Source organism: Bactrocera oleae, chromosome 4, assembly GCF_042242935.1.
Source record: "Bactrocera oleae isolate idBacOlea1 chromosome 4, idBacOlea1, whole genome shotgun sequence".
NCBI classification, from domain to species: Eukaryota; Metazoa; Arthropoda; class Insecta; order Diptera; family Tephritidae; genus Bactrocera; species Bactrocera oleae.
Window position 1 is genome coordinate 20,736,966 of NC_091538.1, and position 27,096 is coordinate 20,764,061.

At 35.5% G+C, this 27,096-nt stretch overlaps 1 protein-coding gene across 1 annotated transcript in view; it reads left to right on the forward strand.

Annotated features, from left to right (window-relative positions):
- Positions 1 to 27,096, forward strand: part of Fili (Fish-lips) — a 233,661-nt gene that overhangs the window by 158,502 nt on the left and 48,063 nt on the right. Inside the window, exon 3 of the mRNA XM_014230280.3 lies at positions 23,651 to 23,729. The gene's annotated coding sequence lies outside the window, so the exon portion shown is untranslated. The remainder of the gene's footprint in view (positions 1 to 23,650; positions 23,730 to 27,096) is intronic.

Below are 27,096 nucleotides of genomic sequence, written 5' to 3' on the forward strand. Positions count from 1 at the left end.
ATACTTTTGACCCTGAATAGAATTTTTTCCATGCAGGGGAAAGATGGGGAACTTTTAAATTTTAGTTATATTTATATTTTAAACGATCTAACCAATTTTCAGCTTGTTGTGAATTTATGTAACTTCAAATGTCTAAATTGACCGGCTAAGTACTGGCTTTCAGCTGCCTTGTTTATCTAGTTATTTAATGCGCTTATACTGGTCTGCTGGCTCTACTAACATATTGTGATTTGCTATTTTCTGAACTGTTTGGCCCCTGTGAAGCTATCATATTTGACATTTTGCGCTAATGCGCGCGTACAACCCAAAAAGAGTTCACGAGGACTCCCCTTTTTTTGCAGTCAAACGCTATTTGACACTCTACCTCTTCTCTTCAGTGCATACTTGCCGTCCAAATTAAGGCAGATAAATGGTGTTGTGCACTTATTTTCTTAAGAAGCACTGCCTCACAACGTTGCCGGTGTTGACGCTAAACTTCGTTCGCAATGAGCGATGATTGTTGGCGCTGCTAAACAACATAAGTGCGTTCCGCAAGCATTTGTCAGTTGGGCTGAAAAGTTAGCGATGAGTCTTTCTATACACATAATGGCGGTTGGCGGCGTAACAGGATACGCAGTTCAACGTAATATTTAAATATATAGCAGTTATGTATATCTGTATTCATGTTGTGCGGGTAACTTCCCGCTCTATATTGGCTTGAGATGACACTGAGTTGATATGTTAATGCGAATGCCGTGAATAAGATGTGATCATTAATCTTCACTAAGCGATTTGGAGAAATGAAGATATATATGTATACACGCATACATTTATACATTATATTCTGGCGTTCTTTCCCTTGTAGAGACAATATGGATATCATGTGAGTGTATCATTGATAATCAATTTAGCGATAAACCGATATATAATCTTACATTTTTTTCATAAACTGCCAAACCTTGTCACAGTTTTTAACAAAATTTTTTTCTTAATGCAATTAAAACCTGTATTAAAATATATTGTTAACTAAATCCAAAAAAGTATATATATATATGTATGTATGTAGTTTGTTGAATGCATTACTGTTTTCTTAAGTAATTATTTTCACTACAATTTCACTTACAAATTTACTCTTTGTTTTATTTTACACTTAATTCCATTAGTGGTTGCTGCCGCTGTCTTCAACTGCCTCCACTCAACTGTTCGTCTTTCGTCAGAGAATTTCTTTGGTCAGAGAATTTTTTTTTTTAAATAAAATAATGTATACTAAAATGTCAAAAACTCAGTATGCATAGTTTATAAAATTTGAGATTTACAGCCCTTGTGATCTGAAAAATCGTACAAGGTTAACATAACAAAATCTTTAAAAATATATATTGTATTACTATCAAAACGTTATTTCAATTAAAATATAAATATAAAAATAAAATTAAACAGCTAAAAAGGATTTATTTTACTCTATTAAAAAATGTTAATATTTCAATATCTACTTAATACAGTTTTTATTATATAATATTATTCATTAATATACGCGATCATTTAACTTATGCAACTTCCTCCCACTTGTCTTACACAAAAAATTTAAAATTTCACATTCACATTAAAATTTTGAAACGATAATTCTCGAAGGCAATCGATATTATTGACAAGAGAAACACTCAAAAGAAAAGGTTTAAAAAGCAAAAAAATTAAAAAAAAACACTAAGAATAACAGCAAAATCAATTTAATAAATAAACTTTGACGATTAAATTATGTAGACAAAGATTATAAACCACTGTATAAATAGAAAGGCAATCGAACTCCTCGAGGTGCTGGTAGTGTGGCGAGCCTTAGACGTTGCATAATATTGCAAAGAAGGTGGGGAAGAAAGTTAAAAAAGCATAGTAGAAATATATAAAGTTGTGATTGGGTAGGGTATATTAGGGTGTTTCTTGTTTCTCAAGTAGTTTTTTTTTCTGCTAGTTCCCTCTGAAGTTTCAGTTTTTGCCTTAAAACAAGGATCCAACGCAAACAAGCTCTTTATTTGCAATTTAAACCAAGTCTAAATTATATTTCTTTTCTCATTTAAATAACGGGACACCTTTTGACATTTTGCATTAAGCAAGTAAATGTAAAATTTTGAGAAAGTGATATTATAATATAAAAATTTCTACAGTACAAAAAAGATACAATTGATTTATACATTTTGTGCTGCTCATACGACACGGTGTACTTTATGAATGCATATGTATTGTAAATATGATGCGTAATTTTAACTGCGTATAACTTTTAAAGTAATGTTTTTACGAAAAAAATCATCGGAACCTTTTTTTAGAGCGCTAAAATTTTATATTAGAATATCTTCTTTCAAAGTTAGTCAAAGTGTTTTTTTTTTTTTATAGTACTAAAAAAAATATTGCAAAAGATCAGAAAATCACTTGTAAAATATATGAAAAAGTCAAATTATTTAGGCTCGGCTTAAAATGAAAATAAGGAGCTTCTTTTGATTCTTTTGAGTAAAAACTGAAATATCAAGTTGCGTTCGCAAAGAAAATTGAACTTGGGAAATAACATACACCTTAATGTAAATACATATATACTTTCTTCTAATATTCCATATATGTATACCATATATAATATATGCATGTGTGCGTGCAGATGTATAAATGTAAAATAACCGCAAAGCGACGAAGTAGGTGTTTGGTGATTGCATTGGTTTTTGTATTGTTAACGGTTTTGCCGCTGCTAGCTGCTGGTTGAATGCGGCATTCTTGTGGCCAAAGAGTGCAAGGATAACGATGGCTAAATACAGTACAAGGCCAGTGAACATAAGGGTGATGAACGAAAATTGAACAGCACTGTATTGGTTTTAATGGAGGAGGAAACGAAATTGAAGAAGCGTGTGGAGGAGAAAGTTAAGAGTTATGCTGCAGGTTGTCAGAAAGTGTAGCAAGGAGTTGAATACTAGAGAAGGGGTTTCGCTTAGTGCGTGTGAAGTGGTAAAGGGTTGTGTGGTAAACGTTGTGAAACCCAGAGCTCTGAACTGCAGTGATGTAAAGGTGTGGCGTATGTGTATATGTGAGTTGGTGCGCAGCAGTCAACTGATTTCTACTGTTTCGCAGAATTTATGTAAATTCAATCAAAAAGCTTTGCTGTGCTTTACTTGTACTACTTTTCTCAGAACTGAATGTGAAATATAATGTTTGTATGTGTGTGTATAAGCTGCATGGAATATGTAATAACGAAATGTTGAAAGATGTTGGTAAATGCAGGCTTTAGAGGCATTTAAAATACCAACAAAGCATATCATAAACATTTATGGTGTCTCAAAAACGGTTTTTTACAACGAAAAATTTATATATTTTTTTGCTCTATTTTTCGGCGTTTTTTGTTTTGAAAATAAGGTGAAAATATATTTATATATAATTTATAAAATATTTTTTATGCCTTAATATAAATTATAATTATACCCTGAACAGGGTATATTAAGTTTGCTTTGTTTATTCTCACCAAGAAGCTGCTCATTTGTCGGAATGGCCAATATCGGCCACTATAGCATATAGCTGCCATACGAACTGAACGATCGGAATTATGTGCTTGCATGAAATACTTTTTCATTTGACGAGATATCTTCACGAAATTTGGAACGAATCATTATCTAAGGCAATAATGGAATCTCCAAAGAAAAATGTTTAGCTCGAATCACTAAAGTATATAGCTGTCATATAAGCTTAACGATCGAAATCAAGTTCTTCTAAGGAACCTTTTGTATATGTGAAGGGTAATATAGTTTTGGTGAAACCTAAACTAACGTGTTTGCTTGTTTTTTCATAATTTCTGCTTACTTTACTGAAAGATATGCCACCTAATTAAAACGTATGAATTAATTTAAAAAAAATTATTTTGAAAAACTATGAAACAAAAGCGTACAATGGTATCAAATAATCAAAACTTAACAAAGAACAAAAATAATAATATTGGCAAAAACAAAAATACTTGCAAAAATAACTAGAAATCAAGTTTCATTTATTTTAGAAAAACGAAAAATATTAACTTTTGTTTTCAAAAAAAGGATTAAAGTTTATTTTAAAAAATAATTTTTGTTTCTATAAACTTATTTTAACACCTTCCGAATTTTTTTTTTTTTAATATTTTTTTAACTAATGTTTTAAGCTTATGTAAATTTCTATATTATAGTTTCTATTAATATTTTAAAATTACAAAAAATATGTGAAATTAAAAGAAAAAATATTGAAATTAAATGTCAAGTTGAATGAAGGCTGTCTTCTCTAGAAAAAATGTTGATCTTATCGCATTTTCTTATCTTAATAATGTGTTGACATATCATGTGGCATCATTTTTATCAAGAAAAGAAAACATTGTATTTTTATTTGAAAACAATATAAATATTTAACTTAAATCAAAATTTTGTGTAAAAATGGAAAACAGATTCTTTTTTTTTTGTAAATATTCCAGCTTTAAAATTTCCTCCTCAAATAATTCAATACAAAAGAAGCTTTTTTAAGCAACCACCTTAATGCTACCCTAAATCTTACAGTGCTCTTACAAGCTCGCAAGGTTACGTTGAAGATTATACTTGTTTCCATTATAGTGCACACATTTCTTGTACGAGCCCTGCCATGCAGCTCCTTTAATGCCAGTGAGCAGTGCAATTTGCGTAAAGTGCTCGGCTGTAACTGTGTTAGTGAGTGAATATGAATGGACTGGTTTTTATTGCATGCTCCTCTTTTGTCACCCCTTATCCGTGACGCTCACAAGTCATACAATTCGATTGTCGTTGCGGCAAAGTGCAGTGCATGGAACCTTTCTGAATTCACTGGCTAGATATTAAGCGCATGACTGCAAACTGAGTAAAAGGAGGAAATGTTCGGTTCAATGGTAAAAAGTTATGCAAAAGCTTGAGAAGAAAGGAGTTGTAAGTGATGGGAAGAAGTATAATATTTTGTGCATTTTTTGCTTACACTTTTCCGGCGGTTGCAGCTCGATTTCAGTGGCTCACCACATACACTCCTATATGCCTAACACCGGCACGCACGCCTAACGCCGTTAGTTTTTCGTTTTCTTACGAAACGTGCAGAAAAAGTGCAGCCGAACTGTTAAGGAGTTGCAACTAGTTCCTTGCCCTCTTTTATTTACGGGTTTTTGTGTGGCTTTTATACAAATTGAAAATTTCGGCGCCTTCAACTGGCGGCAGGATTTTCAATTCCACACAAACCAAAAGAAAAAATACTAAAACTGCATTAAAATGTGTAGCAAGCAGTGGCACTAGGGACAAGTTTAAATAAAAACGCTGCTGTCTTACTCCACTTTGCAATCTCAGCGCGGTTTTGTAAGAAGCGTATGCCGTTTCTTTCTATCAGATCTGAGTAGTGCTTACGCTCCTCAGTCCTATGCCTCAAGAACTTATAATTAAATTTAATTATAAGTTTCCAGCTGCAAGTGCGGCGTATATGTGCAACGCTGCGCCAGCAAACTCATTCAAATTTGCAAGCCCTTTGCAATTTTGCATTCCGCTACTCACTCAGCGCTCCTTCGGCGTTTTTTTCATGTGCAGTTTCAGTTTTCCATTTGTCAGCAAAGCTATTTTCACTGTGTGTAAATGCGAAAAAGGAATTTATGAAGTGTCAAAGTTGGTGAAGTGAATTTTTCTAAATGACAGCTAATTTACTAATGGTTCATATTGATTATTCAGCATAAACTCTTCAATGTATGCTATAAATCTTTAAATTACTTAAAAATTTTCAAAGTTTTACAGCGTTTCAGAGGTGTTGTTAGAGAAATGTAAAAATTTAGCAATAAACTTAAGGATTTAGTCCTTGGAATCGGATTTTGAAAATTTTATAATTCGAAATGCAATTCGAGTATTCGATAACTTACTCAAAAATTCGTAAACTTTTAAAACTTTAGTGACTAATTAAATTTTTTTTACTAAATTGACGAAACCAGCTTTCATTATTACATTTGAAAATTTTGCAAGTAAAAATTTAAACTATCACCAAATAACTAAAACTAATTAAAACGCGAATTGTTGTCTTACAAATTTTGGTAACTTTAGACCTTTTTTTAGATTCTTGTATATTTTTACGTTAATTTGTCTGAGCCAGCGTTTATTGTATTTAATTGCAAAGGTTATTAAAACACCATTGATTTATTTTATTTTTGAGAATAACGAGAAGGTTTTAGTACTGAATACTTAATTGAAATCCCAGTTTGCAGTTAATGTTGCGTGTATCTGCCAAAAAAAGATCAAATTGCGAATATAATGAATAGTATGAATAGTATGATTATGAATAGTACTAAATATAAACAAATTGCTTTATGCCAATGATATCTGTAAAATTTAAGACTATCTTCAGTAATAATATGTGGTTAAATGAGTAACTCAACACATCGCCCACACACATTCCACACCAACCCTACCACCATGATCACACCACACAGGAAGACACACTACACACCACAGCGAAGGAGGTAAAAAGGGGACGACGAGCGACCACAAGGCCTCTTTGCGCAACGTCATCGTGAAATCGCCATCTCCGCTACCAACCGTCAAGACCCTTTGGTTTTAAAATCGTCTTAGTGATTTTTATCAAACAAAAAATTGTGAACCCGATCCTAAAAAATAAAAAGTTTTTAATTTAAATTTAAAATTTAAAAAACGTGGTTGTGAATAAAAAAAGAAGATAATAAAATGTTTTGGTGAGTGCTATCAGTGTGGCATATTTATTCAATATGTTAAAAAATTTTTCTGGTGTATCAGTAACCACAAAAGTACCTTAAATGCTGGAATGCGTTTAGTAACTTTCATTTAGTACAATTTAAGTACATACTTTATGAGTTTTATTATTAGAAAAATATTTAAAATTCAATCTATATAACCGGAAAATTTTCAGCAACATTTTTACTCATTTAGTACACTTTTAAAACATACTTAAAATAGTCTAATTGTTTGAGAAAAATTGAAAATTAAATTTGCATTGCTGGAAAATTTTCAGTAACTTTTAATACACATTTAGTACATACTTAATGGAGTCTAACTGCTCGAAAAATATTAAAAAAAAAATTTTTTGCCTTAAATTTTCAATAATTTTTAGTACTCATAGTATTATTTTAGTACATACTTAAAACAGTTTAATTATTCGAAAACCAATGAAAATTTACAAACATTATATATGGTTGTCATATATCTCCCTTCCGCTTTTTTGTCTTTTGAATTTCGCGGCTATGTACAAAGCGCTACAGAGCTCGTATCTGGCAACACTATACATAATTTGAAAGGTCTTGACATAACCTACAAAACAACGCTATGCATGATTAGTTTGGATATTGCATTCAACAGTTATAGACGTGTAAACATGGAGTTCACTAACGCCGAAATTCGCGCTATTTTAAAGTTTTCCTTCGTTAAAGGCAAATCCGCTAGAGAAACGTTCCGTGAGATTAATGGTGTTTTGGGGGATGGTACTCTATCACTTCGAACCGCGGAGGATTGGTTTCGACGATTCAGAGCCGGTGAAAACGAAACCATGGATAAGCCAGCCGGCGGAAGACCTGTGACGACAAATACCGATCAAATCATGGAATACATCGAGTTAGACCGGCATATGGCATCTCGTGACATCGCCCAGGAGATGGGAGTTAGTCACCAAACCATTTTGAACCATCTGCAGAAGGCTGGATACAAAAAAAGTTTGATGTTTGGGTGCCGCATAATTTGACGCAAAAAAACCTTCTAGACCGAATCAACGCCAAATGGATCACATACGACAATATCAAGCGAAAACGGTCGTGGTCGAAGGCCGGTGAATCGTCCCAAACAGTGGCCAAGCCGGGATTGACGGCCAGGAAGGTTTTGCTGTGTGTTTGGTGGGATTGGAAGGGAATCATCCACTATGAGCTGCTACCATATGGCCAGACGCTTAATTCTACCATCTACTGCGAACAACTGGACCGCTTGAAGCAGGCGATCGACCAGAAGCGTACAGAATTGGCCAACAGGAAGGGTGTAGTGTTCCACCAGGACAACGCCAGACCACACACTTCGTTGATGACTCGTCAGAAGCTACGGGAGCTCGGATAGGAGGTTTTATCGCATCCACCATATAGCCCGGACGTAGCGCCAAGTGATTGCCACCTGTTCCTGTCCATGCCGAATGCCCTTGGTGGTGTGAAGTTGAACTCAAAAGAGGCTTGTGAAAAGTGGCTGTCCGAATTCTTCGCAAATAAGGAGGGGGGCTTCTACGAGGAAGGTATTATGAAGTTGCCGTCTAGATGGAAACAGATCATCGAACAAAACGGCGCATATTTTAACTAAATCCGATCACTGTAACACTTTTTATAAAGCATTGAATGAAGAGCAAAAAAGCGGAAGGGAGATATATGACAACCTCATAAATAGTAAGTTGCCGACCTTACTTCAGCTTGCCAAAACTTCCCAGCGTTCATAAAATTCACAAAAAGGCCACATTAATTTTCTACAAATCGGCACTATCTGGCCCGCTTTGAAATCTACCAAATACCCTAAATGCACATTTCCCAATACTAATATGCATGTGTATGCTTGTGGTGTCATCATCTTTTCTGTCATAATGATGCGCATTCATCACCGAGTTCAGTAACTATGTTCGATGCCACATATTTTCTAACCGCACAGTATTTAGTCTGCCAGTCAGGCGCTTCAACTACACAAGCCCACTTAGCAATTGTGTACTCGTTTGTTTGCGTTACGACCCCAATCAATTAAATTTCAGCGTGGTCGCTTTTCAAATGAGCCACAAAGGAGCAAGTGCACCATTTCCTCAATAACAGCATTTGGGCGATTACGCTTAAATGTGTTTGTGTGTATAAGGATACATATGCACAAACATGCCACGGAATTCTAATGCATGCCACCAAAATTGGTGGCGCGCGTACGCTTGTGGTATGTTCCCCCATGCATTTTGGGGGCACAAAATGTTTGCCAATTTTTCTTTAACTTGTTATTGTAAAGTTTGTGTTTCAGTTATTTCCTTTTTTATTTTGTTGCCATTGCCGTTACTTACAAATGTGTTTATGAGCACGCGTTGCTATTTTATTTTTGTTGTTGTGGTGCAAACAAATGCGTCGCAATTACACACTTTTGCTTGGCATGTAATCATTTAGCCGCCACTGCCACATCCCGCCACACACATACACAAGGCGGCACAGCACGCTCATTGCAATGGTCATTGGTCCACCTGCGTGCCCCGACTGTTCTCTTTTTCCGTTCGTTCTGGTACTTTATGTGGCAATGGCTTTCATTTATTTCGCTGTTCTCAACCTCTGCAATGTGGCATGCAATTCACGGCACGAATGGTGCATGTTGCAAACAAATTACGTTTTCTAACATGTGCCACAGCGTGCGCGCGCGTGTGTGTGTTTGTGTGCTGTGCCAAATCAGATGGAAATTGCAAAATCGTGAGCAAAACTTTAAAATCTTTTTATGTGTATACATACATCTGTCTGTGTGTGAGCGTGTGTTGCAAGTCCATTTGTAGCCAACGCAATTTGTGTGTGCCGGCTTAAATGCCCAGCAGCGGTATTTGTATGGCACAATAACAGCGCGCTTGAGCATTTGTGGCAATGCGGCAAAAGCGCCATCAAATTAAGTACGCACAAAGCAAACCGCCAAACAGTTGGCAACTTATCGGATTGAGCGGTGATGATTGCGCAGCCTGTAAGCGCCCGAAAATCATGGCCGCGACTAACTGCAAGACAATTAATTTCCATTGGGCCACAAGAAACTTGCTTGTAAGCTTTCTTTTCCAACGCCTTCCACATTTATACATACAGCATATTAGCAATATATTATTCATATATAAATATATATATGCAAGTACATATATATCAGGTGCCACAGTTCACTAATGTACATGGAAGGCATGTAGCCCTTCTGCCGAAATTGTCTGCGTCGCCTAAAGAGCAACTCCTCCTCTAAAATGCCTATCTTCAAACACCCAACACACTTCTCTCCTCCGTTTTTGCACTACGCCGCTTCAGTCGAAAAACGCAATGAGCACAACAATTTTGCGCTTAAAAAATATTAAATTTCTTTTCACCACCCACAAGCGCTTTCACGTAATCCCCTACCATATACGAGTATCAATATATACATTCTTATATATGTACTTTTTCCAAAGCTTTCTGAGCAGGCTCGTTCAATTTCGCTGCCTTCCTTCCTGATTTTTTTTCTCTGATGCTTCAAATATGTTGATGAAATGTAATGTGTGGGCATGTGAGTATGCATCTCTCTTTTATCTAGATTTCTTTAAATTAAGTAAAACTTTAAATTTTTATAAGTTATAATAATATACATAAATTTACAAAAATTAAATCAACAAATAAATAGTGAATTATAAAACAAATTTTGAAACCGCCTCTCTTGTTCAGCGTTTTATATAAAATATGATATTGAATGTGTAGTGTCTACACCTTAATACATACTAAATTTTAATAGATATTTAATACTAAAATTATAGTGCATGGAATTTAGTACTTAAATTGTAGTTTGTTAAACTTAAAATGATATTTGTGGTAAATAAAACTAAATATTCAATCAATCATATAATTTAGTGGTTACTAAATGTTAGTAGAAATTATTTTCATAAAAATATACTAATAAGCATTTCCATTAAAAAAAAAACTGACTGCTGAAACTTGAGTACGAAATATATAAAACAGGTAATAGGTAACCAAACCGTTTTATCTAATAATGCTTTTCTAAATAGTGCGTTAAAAACTGCTATGTATCAAAACTTTATTTTGATCGGTATAACAGCTATATGCTATAGTGGTCCGTGGTATAAACAAATTTCTATACAAGAACTTGACTCCGATCTCACCGATTCAGGTGATTTTCACAAATGCGCAGCTTTTTGGGAGAGAAGTACGTGTGCCAAATTTCGTTTGCGAAATCTCAAACCCTGAGGGACTAGTTCACGTATATAAAAGCAGACGGACAAGGATATATCGACTCAGCTCGTCGCACCGATCATTTATATCCATATTTTATAGATTATGTATAATATTTATAGTTAAATTATAATTGCAATCCCAAATATTTTCTTAAAATTTATCGTTTACTACAATAATATATTTTTAAAATGTTTATCACAATTACAGCACCGAAAAGCTTTTTTGTCAATTCATATAAATGATCACCGTGGCGAGCTGAGTTGATTTAGCCATGTCCGTCTGTCCGTCCGTCCGTCCCACCGTAAAGGTATATCTAGGTAAAGTATTCTAGTATTAGATGTTTAAAATATGATGTATGTAGTACATTTACGAAACATTTAGTGCTAAAAATAAAATATTCTAAATGTTTATTAAAAACTACTTTTTTAGTACAAAAGTTTAAGAAAGTAAAAATTTTATTGCAAAAAACTTAAAACTATTTTAGTACTTGCGTAATGCTAAAATTGTATTACTTCCTTGCTATTGGTACTACAACGGAGCCGTATCGAAAGTTATGCTGACATGTTATTGTATTTGGGATTTTTATAAATTTATTTTTTAATATCGCAGCTGAAGGTCAGCAGGATCTACTTAGAGTGTTGACAAACCTTATGTAAGTTTATGTATTTGCAGTTATATTTTCAATAAACCCGCCCTGGAATTCTCACATTTCAACCGCCTACACAGAGACATACCAAAAAAGTTAACTAAGTCAATATCGCTTGAAAGCCGGTTCTTGTAATACATCACTTTAGCGCACTAACGGTTTATATAAGTATAAGGACACACATACATATGTGCAACCGAGGCGCATGAAAAATTCCCAAGTGTATCATGTGTCATACGCGTACATATTGTGACATGAGTCACTGTTGCCACTAGCAATATTAACTACAGTAAATCAGAATCATAACTGAAGGAGAGAAACCAAAAATCACTTAATAAAGGACAATAAATAAAACTTATAAAAAAATAAACTAGTATCATTGAAATCAATTTTGTAGCGTCGTGTTGCCCATTTGCGGTTGTTGGTTCGGCAGTTACTTAAGCGGCTTCCGAATGTCGAACACGTTGGTGCTTTTTCAAGCCAGCCGCAAAACAAGCGAAGAAAGTCATAATTCCAGCCAAAGCTCAGCGTGTCGTGTGCAACCTGATATTGAAATAAAGGCGGGAGTAACTACAACAACAAAAATAAGTTGAAAACATCAGCTTGCCGATCCGATATGGCACACACATACACCGATTGCTGTAACTGTTTGTAAACACATAAATAGGAAGCATTTCGCCGCATGGGCACGTCGCTGCAGACGGATCGGATTTACCATTGAGTTTCTCAGGCGCTGATTTATAAATGTCAACTGTGACGTTATCGTTAAATTAGATGGAAAATGTGAAGTCGTAATAGTGCGGGAATGTGCGCCCTGAAAAACCAAAGCGCAATAAAAGTGAGTAGGACATTAAATGAGCTGAAAGCTTAGAATTATCTGGAGTCGTGTTGTTGGCCCCGCTGGCGTACTCACTCACACTGTTCGGTTAGCTGGTTGGCAAAGAGTTGAAAAACATGCTTAGAAATAGTACACAGCACAAAACAGAAGAAAACTTATAAATATTAGCGCATCGGGCGGGTTAGAGGCCAATCAAAACCACAAAACCAAATCAAACAAGAGCTCATGAAGAGTCTGTTTGTTTGAAAAATATGCGCGGCAATATGCAAGGGTAAAAGCATGAATGCGAGACAAACGAACAAACAGCCACAGAGGAAACGATCTGAAAGAAATTCTAATAAAGTTTCGATCAAATAGAAAGGGATGGGAAAATAAAACATTTCTAAAACACACATGTGAATGGACCGAACTCTACCAAACAGCAGCCACAAATAATTGCCAAACTGAGCACAAATATTTAAACTTACAACAATACAAACAAGAGAGAAGACAAACAGCCGAGACGAGTGGCCCGAGCACCGGAAACGGAAGAATTGTGTTCTGCGGCGACGGCCAATCACCGCCGCGAGCGGCGGTTGCGACACTACAAAGTCAGGCAATCAAAATTAAACAGAAGTTTCTATAAGGAAGAAAAAATTGCAAAAACAGCAGCTGAAATCAACCAGACACAAAGTTCGGTCATCTAACAATAAAAATTGACAGCTCAAATGGCAATACTATCGTCGAGATGCTGTAACTTTTCCGACTATTGTCTGCGCGGCATTTGTACGCGTCTGTATAGCTGCATCCTTGGGAAATGCAAAAGGCGGACTTTGGAACTAATAATAAAATTGCTTGTGGCCATACTTTGAGCTATCATATGTGAAAAGTCTGGTAGTATGCTTCAGTTGTTAGATCATTATTTAACCCAGCATTATTTAGGACAGGTGTGAAATTATTTGAGGGATATATAAATTAATGTAAGGCTATAACTTTGTTGACTTACAATCAGTCTTCAAAAGGAAGGAGCTTCGATAATCTTAAATATATGTCGGACTTCATTAAAGTTATCTAATTCTACCTCAAAAAGTATGCCGTACTAAAGAAAATCCCGCTGAAAAGGAAGCTTCAGGCCTTCATAAAAAAAACACAGCATTGTAATATTCGTTAACAGTGTTTCAACTCCATTTCCCAGCACGAATTACCTAATAATACGCGTGGAATATCATCGCAAATTTGTTCACCAGCCGTCGCTCTTAAGTCTATACCACAATTTTTTTATTTAGGAAAACGCCTGAATGTAGGCAACACATCTTACAATGTTTATAAGGATTCATTTCTAACTCAAGTATGACGCTAAATCTAAAGAAAGAGCTGATTTTGTATTGTTTGGTTTCTACGTAGAGTTTGCACAGAGAAACTGATTTTATATGTTTTTATGTTGTGCACTTTAATGTAAGCAACAATTTTTTTAAAAATTTTCAAAATGTTTATATGAAATATAGAACACTTATACGATTCTTGATTTTCTTACATTTCCGCCAAATCTGCTGATTCAGCGGTTTTCTTTTCTTATTCAAATCCTCAAGCCATGTTCATTGTTATTACTGGGTTCGAAGCAAAATTCTGTTAAGCTGAGCGGGCATACACATATGCTTCTTCGCATCTATTTGGGAAACAATAAAAACCTTTTTAAGTTACAAGCAGTCGAAAACGGCTATTGCCTATGACCACTGAATGTCTATTGGAGTTTTCGACTGTGATTGGAATCCTGTGGCGCACCAAACAGAGTAACAAGCTTATTGCGGTCAACGCAAGTCTGAGAACCAGAAAAAAATTCCAAAATTGCACAATTCTATGGCAATTGTAATAACGCTTGTTCGTGATTGTAAAAGGAAATTTTCGCATTTTCCCGGCTTGCTATCCCACGAATATTAGATGTCCATTGTATGCTGCAAAACAGACACTAGGAAATTACAGGCAAAATTTCACTACACTTTCAGTTTTAATAAAAAAGGAAAAATTTTTTTTTACAATTTTTATTGCTCCAAGGCAATTATATCAACATTGGCAATACGTGTAGAAGCAGGGTGTTGGCAGAGGGTATGCTAAAAAGGCGATTTGGCGCATAAAGTGGTATATCAGTTTCAATTTCGTTTATGTGACACGCGCATTTACTCTCAGGTTTTATATTGATTGTGAATTTTAGTGCTTTTCTTTAAGCATATGAGCAAAAATAACTTTTTATGCTCAAACAGACTCACAATTGCTAAAAATGTAGGCATTAAATAAAAAATGCGCGCCTACTCCTCAACATTGTTGTGCTAATCAAGACCTTTTACACACGCCTCTCACTATTTACACCTTACGCGCCGCTCTGTGGCAGAAAAGAGGGGTCTTAAAAAAAAGTTTGCTGTTAGAAAGACGCTTACTCGTGTTATGGCTCTAATGAAATGTGCCAAAGTCAAATAAACGAAAATGCCAAAAAGTATTCAAATAAAAACTAACCAAGGCTACATGCCACACGCTGCCACACCGAAAAAACGCCACACAAACAAAAATTAAATCTATCAAAAATGTCATGAAAATCACTTTAACAATGTTATAAAATCGCTGTGCAGGCAAACAAAAATAAAACCAACAGTGACGGAGCAGTAAATTTACGACAGAAATCGAAAGACACGCACAGAAGCTTCGGCAGCAGCGGCGAGAGTGAGAGCGCATGGTGTACACAGCGGTGTGCTGGGACCAGTTGCAACCATTTTTATGGCATACTATAAATTGATTTCTAAATAGACTATAAAAACGTTTTAACAAATGAAAATATTGAATTGAATTCCAATGTAGACGAAACGTGCTCGTCAGCAAAGTAGCAAGGCGTGAAGGGAGCAATGTGAGAAAAGAGTAAAAAAGTAAAAGACTGAGCTTTAAAACAATCTACATGTAAAGTCGCCAATGTTAGTAATTAAAGTAAAGAACTTTCATGAAAATTGTGGAAGCAACATGGAAATTAGTTATTTACGAATATTGATAGATACGGGGTGATTATCGCTGATATAGCGAAGATTTTAAAGTCAAATAGTCATATATTTCAGTCCAAAAGTCTATAATCGATCGCAATATCTTATAGAAGGAATCGAACGTTATTGAATAACGCATGTTAGTTCAATAAAGACCGGCGACTTTCGCTATTGACTCGACTTTCCGAAATCGGTCGTCAGTGGACCCAATAAAACTTTTGATTTACAAATGAGCTTAATACCTCAGCAAATATGCTTCATGGCTCATACTCGATGTATTTTTAATTAAAGGAATAAAATGTTCTCCAGCTTACGCAAGCAAGCAGACAACAGTATTATAAGGAAAATAAGAGCTAGAGATTTGAAGTGAAGAAAATGATACCAAATAATCAGGATTGGAATAACTGAAGGTCTTTTTTTAAAAAGTATGTAACTAAGTTTGAACTAAGTGAAGTGGTCGTTAAATAAAGCCATTCCTACAAAACCGGTTGTACGAACCTCAATTTCTAATAGACAAACACTGTCTACCCGTTACTATTCTCCAAAAATATTTCTTTAATTTTGTTATCGCTAGAACCAAAACTAAATTATCAAGAAAAAAAGTAAAAATAAATATTTTTAAAGATCTAAACATATTTTACAATAACAAAAAAATTAAAAGCCGGCTTCTTACGGTGAAAACTATTTATGTTTTGGTATGCTTTCCACCAACGTCTGATTCAATCAGTTGAGTTTATAGCGGAATATATGCTATTAATATATTACAATATAAAAATAAGATAAATTCCACCAGTATTGTCACCTGACCCTTGTGCTAAAGCATGCCACACACAATTTCAATTTAGAGCGTAAATTGTGTTATTTGAAGTTGTCAACGATAATTCTCTTGGCAATGAGGATGCCAGTCATAAGTCTGCCGAAGAAGACAGCAAAAGCTAGTAGGGGCTGCCATATAAGCAACTAGGGTGCCGTAAGTCAGCGCCGTGGCGCTAATAATTCACGCAGCATAACCGCCACACTTTGTCGCTTAGCTTGGTTAAGCTGTCGGCGTTCGTGAGCGGTGTAAGGCAACAGTGCTTAGCTAATAACCATTTCCCCTTTAACTTGAGCACACGTGCCATAGCTGCGTGATTTGAAGTATCATTGAGTTGTGTGCGATTGTGTCGCCTCTCCATTGACTGCTGACATAGCGGTGGCTAGTTTTATTTAAGTATCATGATACTGCAGAAAATTGTTTAGTTCTGCTTTACAGTTTATATGGAAACATTTTGAGGTAAGGTTTTTTATACTTCTTACTCTAGCGAAATTGTATTAAATTTGGATATGATATATTTGTATTGTATATAATATTATGAGTCTATATATCTTTATTCACAAACTATTGTGGTTTAATCTTCAATACTTTATCATAGCTCATAATTTTTCTTTGCTTCAAAATGGTAAGCGAATTGAATTACCAATATTCGTCTCTTATTAAATCTTCTTTATCTTCTGACTTTCCCTAGTACTAAAAAGACCAAATGTCGCCCATATATTTTGATTTCATTCAGCAAGTAGAGCTTTAAGAAAGCTCGAGTGATCTTTATTTATGATTCCGATAAGGCTTAAAAATAATTATATTTGAAATTAAAAGAGGTCAAAGAAATCAGACGAAAATTGCTCTTAGGATACATTCCCACTCATCTACTATACTATAAGCTACTATCCTGTTAAGAAGGGAAATCCCAAAAAACTTGCTAATTGCCCTATTGAGTGCTTAGTGAGCTCCTGAAAGCAATTTTTCTCACTATAGTTTTCTTCTGTAAAATATCCGTACTAACTTTCAATTCTGTGGATTTTAGTTACTAAAATTTTATAAATGGGCGTAAGCGTAGGATGTCTAAAATTTGTAGTTCCGGAAGTTATTGTTTTTAGCTCTAATATGTAACAAAATTTATAGGTAAGTAGTAACTTTTATGAAAGGTTAGGTAAGTACTCTATCTTAACCGTCTGTCCGCAACACAAGATCTGCTAACGGGAACCGATTATTCAAATATGGGAATTTGTGTTATAACTCCTTCCAAGTCCTGTAGCTGCCATTACGAATTTTTCGTCATGACTTTCATTCATACTAGTCGAAGACTTTCAAATATTTTTCATATCTAATTCATCCCACTTTTCTTTCTTTACTTTTCTTTCATTCCTACTTGCCACAAACCAAATTTCTATACAATAAAATTTATAACATAACGGCACTTATACATAATCGCATTTGTAGTCGCACATTTACGACTTTCTATTCATTTGGGGACATACCCTACTTATGCATATGTGCAACACGGCTGCCATACGCGCGCAACGCACGTTCATATCCACTCTTTGCCATACTCATGCACCACACCCAAAGCTCCCTAAGGCCGGAGTCGCGACAGCGCTACTAAAGGATCCATTTATACTGAAAAAATAAAAGATAAAAAGGGAAAATGCAAAAACAAGCAAATGGAAAGGAGTGAATGAAAAATAAAGTAACCAAAGCGATGTGCATGCAACGATGATGTGCTGGAATTCTTTTTATTTGCGCCTGCCATTTTTGCAGCAGCATGGCGCTGCTGCCGCCGCTACACGCCGCGTGCAACTATAAAAGTGCAATGCCATCAGCGCGGTATCACTATAGCATTTATGTACAGTTATTTGCCACAAATAGTTAGACAGCGGCAGAAAAATATACAAGTAAACATAAGTATGCGTAGTAGACGCTTAAATGCGCTATTTCTGCCACATTATACATGCACTTAGGCCCATACGTAGCAATGTTGCAACATCATCGGCTACCGGAGAGCGGGGAAGATAAAACCATTAAATGCATATCTGCTTATTGCTGTATGTGTAATTGACGGTGCGTGGCAGGAACTGTTTTTGCACATGTTGCATAGTCACACACACGTGTATGTTTGTAGAGGTATTTAGTAGGCACACCTAAGGCAGCGTGCGCTTGCCACATAATCAACGCAGTCACCTAGCTAGCGAGCTAGCCACGGTTGGCGGTTCCACACAAGCCTGCTGGTGTTCTTGGCTGATTCCATGTTGCACGTGCTCATACACGCTCTTTGCTGCGTTGCAAGCACTTTCATTGACTTTCTTGGGTGCCAGACTATTTTCTTACATTTATGTTTTGTAATTTTCATCACTGCCGCATTTTGTGGCATTACGACGCCACCGTGTTGACAATGTTGCAACTTCCAAGTAACTCGCACATTCATCTCTCCACTCACATACAAATTTATTGGAATTGTTCGTGCACTTTTTCAACATTTCGCTTTGTTGCATTATCTTGTTGCTCTTATTGTTGCAAGTGTGGGTGTGTGCTTGTGCAATGAATTGGTTAAACATGTAGCAAGCATTTTCAATACACGCAACTTGCCACAGACAGTTAATTTAAACTGATTTCATGTTGATAGCGAAAATATTGCAATGTCTGATTGCCGCTTGCCACGTTTGTCAGCGTGAAAACATTTGTTATGATGACAGTGTTCATACACACACACATTTACAGATAAAAGTCTCGCGTTTTGAGTACGCGAAATTAATGCAGGAAATGCATTTAATATCTTACCGTTAGGAGTGTCTGCACTTTATTGCCGCAACTAATGTTGCGTTTTCTTATTGAAATGGGTCACATGCGCGTTGTTGTGGATGCGTGTGTATACAGGGTGCGCCAATTGAATTAAAAAATGTGTTTTGTATCACTCCTAGCAACATTCAAGCAACCAAAGATATATTATTCCACCCTTCTATCGGTGGTTTATTTCTTCTTCAAACTCTGCGTTGTCATTATATTACATATTTTTTATCTCCAAAACTTGTTAAGATACTCCATTTGTTCTTCATATAAGACTTAACGACCCCGGCTGCATAAATATATACAGTCTTGTTAGCTGCAAACAGTCTAAATTACCTAATTCCTTCCTCTCCCTTATTCTCATTATCTACTCGCCATTTCCTGCAGATAAATCTCGCAAACACAATCTTTACATTTTGGGTTCGACCACTGATATATTATCTCTTTCGTCAGCAAGACTGCATAATTTTATTAAATTTTTATCGACCATAACCTTTGGAAGTCAAGGGCTCGCAACTTTGGTATGATCTAGGTAATTTACGCTCTAAGTTTTTAATAATTTTCTACTTCGAGTAGACGAGAATTATATTCAAGAAGTAGCGAGGAAAGCTTGTCTAATAGAAATAAAAAAATAATCATATCTTCCACCTTTGCTATATTGCTGTAATAAATCTGATATAGATAATTGCGGGTGAAAAAGATAAAACCGGCTTTTGGCGTGTAATTTGAAGTTGTATTCACGCAACATCTAGTAATATTGGCTACTGCTCTCGAAACCCTGAGTATTTATCACTACGTATGTGTGAAACGTGCTTTAGTTTCGTTTTGAGAACGAGAGCTCCAAAAAACGTCTTACTGGAGACCTCTATGATTTTTATTAAATTTAACTTCAATATTCGAAAAGATTTTTCTTTTAGGACTGGAGGAATACCTAATGACGGGTGAGATAATTGCATCAAAGGCCACGGGGTTATAAAATTAAAAAGAAAAAAAATCAAGTTTTACGTGTATTTTAGATGAAAAATCTTTTCAGGCCTTGGTCTAGTACTTAATATTAATATTAAGAGCTCAAACTTTCAGGGAATTTTTTTTTGGTGTTTCCAACAAATTTTAACATTGGATCGAAAAAATAATAATAGTTCAAAAAAAAAGCACCCTACTGCATATATATCTATTATAACCCTTAAACTATTCGAGTTATACATATATACTAATCTCCTGCAACGATTCACATATTTGACATTTCGAGTCACTCACATAAAACGGTATGACTTGACAGAGCTAAAGAGCTGAACTGAACTACACCGTACTGAAAAATTATGCACCTTGACTTGAAAAGCAATTGATTTAAATGACAATTATTTCATTCAAAAGGCAGTTTAATCAACAATATATGTTTCTTTATACTTGCTACTAAATAAAGCTAACGTTTCAATTTAATTAAGTAAATAAACTTTCATTTCCGCTCATTCTAGCATCGTTTTATTTGTTTTTATCTTTGATTTGCAAAGGCAGAAAGGAAGCAATTATTAAAGACAATGATTTGAAAAGTTTAATTTTAAAATGTTTCGCAACGACTCACCAAAATATAAAACTATGCAACACTTCAGTTACTAGTCACTTGTCACAAGTCACTTTATACATTTTGTACCTTTTCAAAGTCGTACCGAAAGTCCCTTAAGCCAAAAATCTCGCTGTTAAGCCCTTAAGCATTAATTGCTTTCATAGTTGTGCAGGAACTATCATCAACCCACACGAATTTCACGATGCACTGTTATTGTTGTTGTTTCGTTGAGTGTATTTCAAGTATAATAACAATGCTGACAGCATTTTAAGTGTTTCATCTTGAGGACTTGATACGCACAAAATGCTGCCGCTGACGACCTTCCACATTTTTGGCACACTCGAATAAGTACGCTACTTTAAGTGCCTGTGCATAGATACAGGGTGGTATGAAGAAAGCTTAAATTGAAATACTTTTAAATTGTTCTCTTACACTATTCATTGGTTTTGGTCTTCTAATTTAGACGCTCTGATTTTAAAGGGAGCTTAAACCGGAAATTTTACCTATGTTACCAAGTTAAGACTTTTAGCCCAGTTGGGCATTAATAAATAAAACAGCAGCAGCCGTTCGGTGATCGCCTTATCTACTTATCTTCTAACAATTTTCTTTTTCCGAATAAGTTTTAAATAGGTTACAGTAAAGCTGATCATTATTGTGAAAAGAGCTGAAAACTTGCCGAACCTTTATTAAAACACTTAAGGTTCCAGCCCAGCATCTGACGTCATTTATAAAATCCACTCAAACATCTGTTTTCTTTCCACAAACTATAAACAACGCTCTTCTCTCCACCCACTTCTTAAACTCCGTCTCAAATTTACCATATCTCACCTGCCACTTGTCCACCGCCTGCACTTAGACTCCTTCGCTGACACTCCAATGTTATTACGTCGTCTTGCAACACTAAATGTCAGTTGGTTGACGCGAATCGCGGCGAACATGTGCCATGTACTGCTTAAATAAAATTGTGCAACATTCACTTGCATTACCACTTCTACACCTATTATTTACTATGTATGTTAGCTGCACTCTTCTACGCCGAGGAGAGCCTAGCTGCCATTTGTGCGCTTATAGCAATAACCTTGTCGCGTGTTGCATGCGCTTAAGTTCGCGTAGAAGCTATTTACGTTGCTGTCAAACAAACTGACAGGACTAACGACTCAATGGCAGTTTACGGACTTGATGCTTGAAGGTCTGTGGTTTAAACTTCCAACAACAACGATAAGAAGAGAAGCCACAAATACTTTAAAGTACGTACTACTTGTAACTTTTTTTCTTGTCGCATAGTTCAGCGAACTATTGGATTTATCTTCAGAAACAATCCAACTTAAGTATGCCGCCTTGTTGCGGCAAGAAATCAGTTCAAGTGTGACTTGTAATCGAATTAAAATAAGTGTAATATGCGCTAACACCAGAGCGCGTCTAGTCAAACGAATGCAGCAAGCGCCACGCCATAAATAACTAAGCAAAGTGAAGTGCAGGACAAGAAGGCAGAAATTTAATCAATACAAAAACTCATTCCCTCATTCAGACTCACTACCGACGCTGGCTTCGCATCATCCCTCTTTCCTTTTTTTAGTCTTTTGTTCTTACGAATTTCTCGCGGTACGTCGCCTGCGTAGCCTTCTCAGCCTAAGTTTCCGGATCTCCTTTCTTTTTTATTACTTTTACTCATTTTAACGTCACTCTTTTGCAAAACGGCATCTTTGTTCTTCCTGCTTTTGCACGATTTAAAGTGTAATGATTTCATTTCATTTGCCGTACATACCCTAAAAGTCAAGGCAGCCGGCCGGCATGTACAGCAGCCATTTGCAGCGAGAACGGTAAATTAAAACGCGCGGTAGAGCAGCATGTCGTGCGCACCCATCATTAAAAATCAACGCGACTGACTGCGTATTTGCTGCAGCCCGCCGTCTCTCTTCGCATCTCAAATACAAGACCGGCTGCCACTTCGTGTAGTTCGACTGATCTCGTGCGCTCGATAAAAGCCAATTTGCTGTAGCGTCCGGTCGTCAACTTTAACTGTGTAACGTCTGCTTTATTTCGCTTGAACTCGACTTCCTGCTTGTTGGTCTCCATGGGCTGGTGCTGCTGCTGCGTCTACTTAATTTTTGCTATGGGTTTTCTTCAAGTTAGTGCGGCTTTTTGCGACTTTCTCTGCCTCTCAATGGGTCTGCAAGTGCCGATGAAACCGCGATAAGGCGTGCACACTGGAATTGAGCTGCCGAGTTAAATTGCTTTCCTCGCATTGCTACGTGTGCGTATCGTAGCTGTAAGAGATATTTCTTTTACTACGGGTGCCTGAATATAAGTAGGTTAGGGTGGCATCTAATTGGCAGAACAGTATTAACATTAAGTTTCCAAAAATGCTGACGTCTTTAATCGAAGCTTTTGAATTACCTTGTATTTTTCAATCGGCAATCTGTATCAAAATTTATATTTGATCTCTTACGTTTTGCTATCACTCTTTGAAATGTTGAACAATAATATTTACGCACCACCCTAATGTACATACAAAAATATTTACAAAATGCGACTCAGAGCAGAAATCAAATTATGAAATTCGCGACCGTGTCGGACACACAGATTAGAAAGAGATTAAGTTGAGATAATGAAATTGCTTACATGGATTGTGCAGTGAAGTGGTGTTGGTCCAGCTAGGCGGGAAATAAGATGAGTTGCAGACGCTTATATGATTAGGCGTGTGGATTTGTTGGCAGTCAGGAAAAGGCAGTTTAAATTCAATGGCATGGCAAACGATGATATTGACTAACCGACCGACCTAATTGGGGCAATGACAACGCGCTTGACATTAACCACCGAGCGGCGTACGAACGCTTGTCAGCTGTTGGTGGAGAAACTTGTAGATTTTATTGATGGCTGAATGGAGTCATGAGTTATATTTTATTGTTTTTTCGTAAGTGACACGTTTTAGAATGTGTGGTAGGCAGTTGGCGTGAATATTTTTGTTTATTTGATTTATTTATTTCACTTACAATTATTTATCAAAATTTCGCTTCTTAACCAATTTTTCTATGTAATAAATTCATGAATTTTATATTAATATTAATTATCTCTTATTTTTTCAAATTACAGTACTTCCAACATCGAGTTTTAATTGACATAAACTAATAACAAATTCGTTAAGTTTCGCAAGAGATATTTGAAGCTTGTGGTAAGTTTATATTTAATGTGAATTGAAAAATAAAACAAAAATATGAATACAACCTTTCAAACAATTTTTTTAACGTAACTAAATAATATTTGAAATAATGAAACCAACTTACAAAATATCAGACTGCTTTTGCGAAAATTCAATGAAAATTTATTTTTTAGTAACTTTACTAGAAATAGTTCACAATAATAAAATGACGATGTTTCCTAAGTGCTGCTTCCTTATATTTACGGCAACGAATAAATTTAATCGGAACTATCTTTTTGAATATACTTTCGATCTTTTCAAATAATAGGCTTTAAATCCGTCCCTCAAAGTGGTGTCATGTCAGTAATTAGCTCTCTACTTTTCTCAGAGTAGAAAGCTCCTAACACTTCTCACTTCAATCCAAATACTTTTCAAAGCGGATCAACGTATATACCGATGAAACTCGAGGGAGTACAGCGTCATATTGGGATTAAGGGCGAATCTCAACATATATTTTTCCATAATTAACGTTCATACATAATGTGATTTTCTTATGTACTACAAAGATAATAGATTTGTACAAGGTCACTGATAACTAATTTTTAAAGACTTGTACGTGAACTTCGATTGGCCATGCCAAGCGATGCCCTCTCTTTCTTGTTTTGGGTTCTCGTACACATTTCTCTTCAGTTTTTATTTTTTTCCCAACAACCATAAAGTTATTCATTTAGTGAAGAAATCTGCAATTAGAAACGTTTTTTATACTCTTGCAACATGTTGCTTCATAATACAAGTATAATAGTTTTGTCAACCTAACGGTTGTTGGTATCACCTAAAACTAATCGAATTATATATATATAAATGATCAGGATGAAGAGACGAGTTGAAATCCGGGTGACCGTCTGTCCGTACGTCTGTGTAAGCTGTAACTTGAGTAAAAATTGAGATATCTTTGTACACATTTTCTTGGTACTGTAAGACGGTTGGTATTGCAGATGGGCATGATCGGCCCACTGCCACGCCCACAAAACGCCATTAATCAAAAACAAATAAATTGCCATAACTATGCTTCACAATAAGATACAATACTATTATTTGGTACACAGAGTCACATTAGAGAGGGGCATATGCAGTTAAACATTTTTTTTAAGTGGGCGTGGCTCCGCACGGTTCCGATTTAATGGACTTATCGTAACGATTAAGCCGGAAGTTTCTCAAATCTTTATTTCTAGCTTCCACTGCTTCTGCTGACATCATGCCAATCGGAAGTGGTACACTTTCTATGATATCATGTGTCGAAATTCTGTGTACTGATCTTGCCTTATAGAACCATGAATATTTTATGATGAAAATTTTTGCGGTTCCTAATGCGTATTCGCGGAAGCTTTTGATGTCGTTTATTTAATTCGTCGTTTTATTAACTCATGGCTCACACCAGTAGTTCTATCGGATACAACATAATTTCCAAAAAAGCGACGAGCTGTATTTCATCTTTTGGTAGTACCCGAGCTTTGCGTTGGAATGTTTACCAATAATGCCAATTCCACCCTGAATATTTCTTGGATATATAGTTAAATATTATTAAACATGAATGGTATTGGCAATCCAGGGCAGCTAATCTTTGACAATTTTAATAAAGGACGAATCATATTTTTAGACAATTATACTCTTTTTTCCACCCAATCCCTACTTAATAAAGTTATTCTCTACAGAAGATGAAATTTTCTCACAAATGGGCTAAAAGAAGGTTATTAGGTACAAACACAAATTACTAATACAATACAAATACACGAGTCATGAAACATTTATTTTCTATTAATACAAACCTTAATATTGTAGAAACACAAGAAACCAGGAGCAAAACGTTAATTTAAAATATTATTTCACCAATTCCAAAAGGATCAAAGTATGCACGGCAACTTTAGAAAAAACGTGGCGCTAAGTTAGCATGTGTTCGGAAAAACGCAGTCGCTTACTGATATCACCTTAATCGATTTTGACGCTATCGATTTCGCAAATGAATATTCAATAATCGATGCCTTTCTTCTTATATTTCTATGTTATAGTGCGAAAATGGGCGAAATCGGATTACAACCACGCCTATTATAACACCATTTTAAATTCCTTCTGATTCTTTCACTTTCCACTATGCAAATCAAGCAACAATGATTGTATGTAAAGTACGCCACCTTGTGATAAAAAATTGTCTAAATAATTCAGGCAACAGTTCCTACTTCTAAATATTGAAATATATAAAGAAATATCAAACGAGTATACCATTTGACTTTGCGAGAGTAGAAAATGTTCGGTTACATCTGAACTAAGCCCTTCCTTACATGTTTTTTTTTTAAGTTTTATTAAAAATTAGTTTTTGTTACAATTTTTTCAGTATCATACTGAGAGGGGCTCCCCACTGATACTAAGTTTTTGAGATATCGATCTGATATTTTGCACACGTTTACGGGTTACCTGTTTTGCAATAGAAGCTCAACTGACAATCTGGTTTTAGTTGGTTGTCCTTACCTCTGCCTCTTTTTAGTCTCCACAAAGACTCTCTTTTTACTCTCCAATTGCTTTAGTTCTCTTTTTATTCTTCTTCCACTGACCTTGCACACTGATATCACATTGCCATTAGAACTCAATAAACCATTCGCAAATATCATTAAAATTCAACACAAATTTTCCATTTACTTAAATGAATACGACAAAAAGGGTTTCACAACGGAGCAAACCATAAAATCTGAGTCAAGGTTGATTGAGAAAAAAATTGAGGTGCAATAGTTTGTTAGCTTTCGCTGGTTTAACCACATACACAAATACATTTATAAGTATATATGTGATGGAAGTCGAGTTGTTTGCTCTCAAGCTTGCGGCAAAAAGTTGAAAATAAAAGGAATATTAATAATTTCTATGTTAAAAAGGAAAAGTGAATAAAAGTTCGGAAATTTTCGACAACAAAAAGTGGTAAACCAAATTTAAAAAGAAAAAGCTAAGCTTGCATAGAAAGTAACGCTCATGTGTATTTGTTAATTTTTTTAAAACTATTTTTCCAATTTATTTCATTTTGCTTTTTGCTTCGTTCATATTTTATGGCATGTCCGCAGCGGATTGAAACTTTTGCATGTAGAAATGCAATTTTTAGTGAGTGTCGTCGCAGTAAGGTTGCACAGTCCACTTGATGTGGTAAACAACAACAACACAAAACCAAAAAAAATAATTACACAGTTAACTCAATTGTGGCTATATATTCTAAATCGCGCGCGACGAACACTACACGCCAAACACCAAGCGCGCCGCACGATAGGAAAGCGGCGAAACACAGTAATTTACTGCTTTTGTTTTTGTTGTTCTTCCACACGAAATAAACTAAATTTTCTTGTAGTATTTCACTTAAAAGCGG